The sequence below is a fragment of the Sorex araneus genome, chromosome X, assembly GCF_027595985.1.
Source record: "Sorex araneus isolate mSorAra2 chromosome X, mSorAra2.pri, whole genome shotgun sequence".
NCBI lineage: Eukaryota > Metazoa > Chordata > Mammalia > Eulipotyphla > Soricidae > Sorex > Sorex araneus.
In genome coordinates, this window is record NC_073313.1 from 229,659,709 (window position 1) to 229,665,516 (window position 5,808).

A 5,808-nucleotide genomic window follows, 5' to 3' on the forward strand; every position below is an offset into this window, starting at 1 on the left:
AAAAATGGGGAGAAGAAATGAACAGTAGTTTCCTCAAAAAAGAAATACAAATGGCCAAAAGGCACATGAAAAAATGCTCCACATTGCTAGTCATCAGGGAGATGCTAATCAAAACAACAATGAGATATCATCTCACACCACAGAGACTGGTACACATTCAAAAGAACAAAAGCAACCAGTGCTGGAGTGGATATGGGGAAAAAGGGATGCTCCTTCACTGTTGGCAGGAATGCCGACTGGTCCAGCCTTTCTGGAAAACGATATGGACGGTTTTTCAAAAACTAGAAATTGAGCTTCCATATGACCCTGCAATACCACTTTTGAGAATATATCCCGAGGATGCAAAAAGAGCACAGTAGAAATGACATCTATACCTATATATTCATTGCAGCACTATTCACAATAGCCAAAATATGGAAACAACCCGAGTGCTCTAAAACAGATGACTGGTTAAAGAAACTTTGGTACATCTACACAATGGAATACTATGCAGCTGTTAGGAGAGATGAAGTCATGAAATTTGCTTATAAATGGATAAACATGGAGAGTATCATGCTAAGTGAAATGAGTCAGAAAGAGAGGGACAGACATAGAGGGACTGCACTCATTTGTGGAATGTAGGGTAGCATCACATGAGGCTGACACCCAAGGACAGTAGATACAAGGGCCAGGGGGATTGCCCATAGCTGGAAGACTGCTTCATGAGCGGAGGGAAGAAGGCAGATGGAATAGAGAAGGGATCACTAAGAAAATGATGGATGGAGGAACCAATTGAGATGGGAGATGCATGCCAAAAGTAGATAATGGACCAAACATGATGACCTCTCAGTGTCTGTATTGCAAGCTATAATGCCCCAAAGTAGAGAGAGAGTATGGCGAATACTGTCTGCCATAGAGACAGGGGGAGGGTGGGAAAGGGGGGGTATACCCAGGATATTGGTGGTGGGGAATGTGCACTGGTGGAGGGATGGGTGTTTGATCATTGTGAGATTGTAACCCAAACATGAAAGCTTGTAACTATCTCACGGTGATTCCCCGTTGCTCATCGATTTGTTTGAGCGGGCACCAGTAACGTCTCTCATTGAGAGACTTATTGTTACTGTTTTTGGCATATCCAATACGCACGAGTGGCTAGCTTGCCAGGCTCTGCTGCATGGGCTCTATATTCTCGGTAGCTTGCCGGGCTCTCCGAGAGGGGCAGAGGAATCGAACTCGGGTTGGCCGCCTGAAAGGCGAATGCCCAACCACTGTGCCATTGCTCCAGCCCCAAGGTGGATTTAAAAAATTTTTAAAAATGTCAGCTGATATGGCAAGACGTTGATACAGATTGCTTTATTTATTTTGAGGTATATATGAATAGCAAGAACCTTGAGGTAATTCAGTGGAGTGAAAGAGAATCGAAATGGAAAAGAACTTTGTATTGTAATCTCTGAAAGAGCCATAAAGTGGTAAATCTGGGCAGGGAAAGAATTCAGCACTAGAATAGTGAAAAATCATGTTGTTACTGGTAAGTTATAGTGACACAAAATGAAACAAAACAAATTTCATTTGTAGTGTCAACAAAATAGACACTAGAAGAATCAGATACTTAGGGGTTTGCCCTGGGAAGACTAAGGATAAATGAAAATAAATCCAGCTTACAACCCAGTCTGACCTCTGTATGTGGGTTTAAAACTTTTTAACAATTGATTGAAGTTTTATGATTTGAATTACTATTAATGATGGTCTCCCAAGTAAATCAAAAAATATCATGGAGGAATGGCTCCTCTGCTCCTGAATGGCCATGATCCCAGAGGCACACAAACCAATTTTGGAACCCAGCGGCTTCTTGCAGAAATGCCTCTAGACTGTGAACTAAGCTATGGCCCTGTGCTGCCCTGGGAGGGGAAAGGTTCTTGTCCCTCGGCCTTTCCTTTCAGCAGCAGCGGCGGCATGGTGACCGCCATCTTTTAGAGTCCATTGGACAGAGGTATGAGCTCGCCGTGACGGGTGCTCAGGAAATCTTGGGATGGGGGGTGGTACCGGTGCTGCTCCCCACCCAGACGAGACCCTGAGAGGCATCCCATGAACGGCTCCTCTGCTCCTGAATGGCCATGATCCCGGAGGCACACAAACCAATTTCGGAACCCAGCAACTTCTAGCAAAAATTTCTCTGGATTTAATTACTAAAATACCAGAAATCCAAAACCGTAACAGTGGCTGTATGACCTCATATGCTCTTCATTATCAGCAATAGAAAACAAATGCCTTTTCAGCAGGTCTGATTGTTGGGGGAAAATTCCAATAATAATAGTGGATTTTCTGTTCTCACAGTAATTATATATATATATATATATATACATACATACATATATATATCATGGTGTTGAGTCATGCCAGTGAGAATGCCACATATCAAAAAATCTGGAAATAATCAAGTGTAGTCATATATATTTTTAGAAAGGTCTAATACAGAAGTTTATTAGTCACTTTAAAAAAAAGCATAGGGTTATGATAGCTATAAAATCTGATACCAGGTAGTACTTAGCACTGACCTTGGATCAGGCAATTCAAATTTAGAAATTTCTAGTATTTTGCTAAATGGCATATTACTTTCATCACTTAATTTCGTAGGTAAATATTTAAATTCAAAGATCTCAGAATAGATAAAGTCTAGGTTAGGGACCACCTCCCACAACTCCCACCATGTTAATTCACTGACTGGCCTTGCTCTACCAATCCATGACTAAATCTCTGAGGAAATGCAAGCCAAGAAGCTAAAATTCATGGACACACTCAACTCCCACCTCTGAAAACTTTGGAGAGCCCTCAGGAGACCGGCAAGCCAAGTACCCACCCTGCCGAAGCCCCAGCAACTGTATCCACATCTTACCACTCTAGCGATGCCAAGGGTTCAATTCCACCAGTTCCCTAGTACTCTCTGAAGAGACACCAAACTGTGAAAAATTACAGGTACCTTGGTGCCCAGACTGAGAAATCTGGGGTTTTCTTAGAGTGGGGTTGGTCAGCCTCCCCCCATCACCCTCCTACTCTTGGAAGCCCTGGCAGCCACACCCACCTCCCACGGCTGCTACCACATCGACTCATTGGACCAGACCATAGATCCTGTAGTCTCTGGACTGTATAGCTCATATTTCGTCATATGACATGTCCACATTCCTCAACACTGAAATTTCAGTAGGAGTGCACCAAATTAGATGGAAAAATAACACAGAAGCCAACTAAACTCAACAAGCAAAAACAATAACAGAAAGTTCAATTAGCAACAAACAGCTTAGTAAATTCTTAGACAAGGACTTAACAACTCTGTGGTGAGAAATAACAAATTTTTAAACTAAAAAGACTGATTTTTTTTGGTTGGGGGAGAAACATACCAACAATGCTCAGGGATTGCTCTTGCTTTTGCACTCAGGAATTAGTTCGAATGGTGTTTGGAGAATCATATAGGGCATGAGGGACAAACCTGGGTTGGCCATGTCCAAGGCAAATCCCCTATCTGCTATACTATTTCTCTAGCCCCCCCATAGATATTTTTAGCTTATTGATTTTAATATTGAGCTTTATTATCTAATTTCAACTCTGGAATCATATCAACAATTGTAGCTTTTGTCTACATTAAAATATTTTTTAAAGTAAAAAATTATTCTAGAGTAGAACTTAAAAATTAGAATTTAATGTTTCCTAATTTTCATATTTTTAAATGTAATATACATTTGTTATAAATTAAATAGTTTGGGGGGCATTGGATCACACACAATGGTGTATAGAACTTACTCTTAACTCTGCTCAAGGATTACTTCTTTTTAATTTAATTTTATTTTTATAAAGTTGCTCACAATAATTTGTTACATTTAATATTCCAACACCAATCCCACCACCATTACACCTACCCACCACAATATTTCTTTTTTTTTTTTTTTGCTTTTTGGGTCACACCCGGCAATGCACAGGGGTTACTCCTGGCTCTGCACTCAGGAATTACCCCTGTCGGTGCTCAGGGGACCATATGGGGTGCTGGGAATCGAACCTGGGTCGGCTGCATGCAAGGCAAACACCCTACCCACTGTGCTATCACTCCAGCCCCATCACCACCATATTTCTAATGTTTCTATCCCACCCCCCAAAACCCTACCCCCAAAGCAGGACCTAAATAATTTATTTTATATAGCTTATAATGAATATCTGCTACAAATGATCCAAAAAAGTTTCCTTAGAGAAAAGTGTGTGAAGATTATTGTATCTCACCCTGGAGCCAGGAAGTCAGGGATTACTTCTGGTGATGCTTGGGGACCATAAAGTGTTGGGGATCAAACTGGGGTTAGCAATATGCAAGCAAGGCCACATTTTCTGTATCATCTCTCTGGTTCTTACAACATCTTTTTTTTTTAATACAAAAAAACACAAAGATGTGAAAAAGTATCTTCCACTTCTACCCTTTAAAAATTTCATTATAGGGCTGGAGAGATAGCACAGCGGGTAGGGCGTTTGCCTTGCACGCGGCCGACCCGGGTTCAAATCCCAGCATCCCATATGGTCCCCTGAGCACGGCCAGGGGTAATTCCTGAGTGCAGAGCCAGGAGTAACCCCTGTGCATCGCCAGGTGTGACCCAAAAAGAAAAAAAAAATTTCATTATATACTTCTTTTCCTTACATATCTATATTATTTCTAGAAAAATAATCGTATTGTATAAACTATTCTATAATTTATTTCTATTACTAAATTATTTAAATTAGATATATTTGCATGGGTGTAAATAAAGGATTGACAATTTCCTTATTTAAGAAGTTATATAACATTTTACCATGTTGATATAAATGGGCTGGAGCGATAACACAGCAGGTAAGAAGTTTGCCTTGCACGCAACTGACCTGGGTTTGATTCCTCCATTCCTCTCTGAGAGCCCAGCAAGCTACCGAGAGTATTCCTTCCACAAGGCAGAGCCTGGCAAGCTATCCGTGGCATATTTGATATGCCAAACACAGTAACAACAAGTCTCACAATGGAGACGTTACTGATGCCCGCTTGAGCAAATCAATGAACAATGGGATGACAGTGTTACAGTGCCACAGATATAAGCTTATTTCTTTGAGCTGGAGAGATAGTACAATCGGTAGACACTTGCTTTGCATGTGGCTGAACTTGCTTCAATCCTTGACACCTATATGATCCTTCGAGCCCACTAGGAGTGATCTCTGGGCATAAAAACAGGAGAAAGTCCTGAGTACTGCCAGTGTGACCCCAAAACAAAATGAGTATTTCTATATCTAATCCCCTATTGATGGAAATTTGGATTATTTTCATTTTTAAAAAGTTATTAGTGACAGCACTACATCTTTAGCATTCATATCTAGACATCTAACCAAGCTTTCTGGGAGATAGACCTCCAGATGTAGAATTGCTTGATCAGATGATGTATGCATTTAGCAATATTCTAAAATGTTTGTACCACTTGAATCCCCCGTACTATCTTTGTGGGCTCAAGGTGGGTCCTTTTTTAAAAAACTAAATCACCATGAGATACACAATTACAAAGAAGTTGTTCATGACTGGATTTCAGTCATACAATGTTCCAACACCTGAAAGTGGGACCTTTTTTATAATAAAATATTAAATTAAAAAGTACTAAAATACATATATATTATGAATTTATACTCATAATTAACAATTTTGTATCTTTCAATATATTTTTCTATGTGCATACACACAGTTATATTTACACATACAAACATAACTCTATCATTTCTGTTAGGGTAGACTATCTATGCTTCAGTCAGTAACAAACTGGAATTTTCCACTGTTTGCAACGA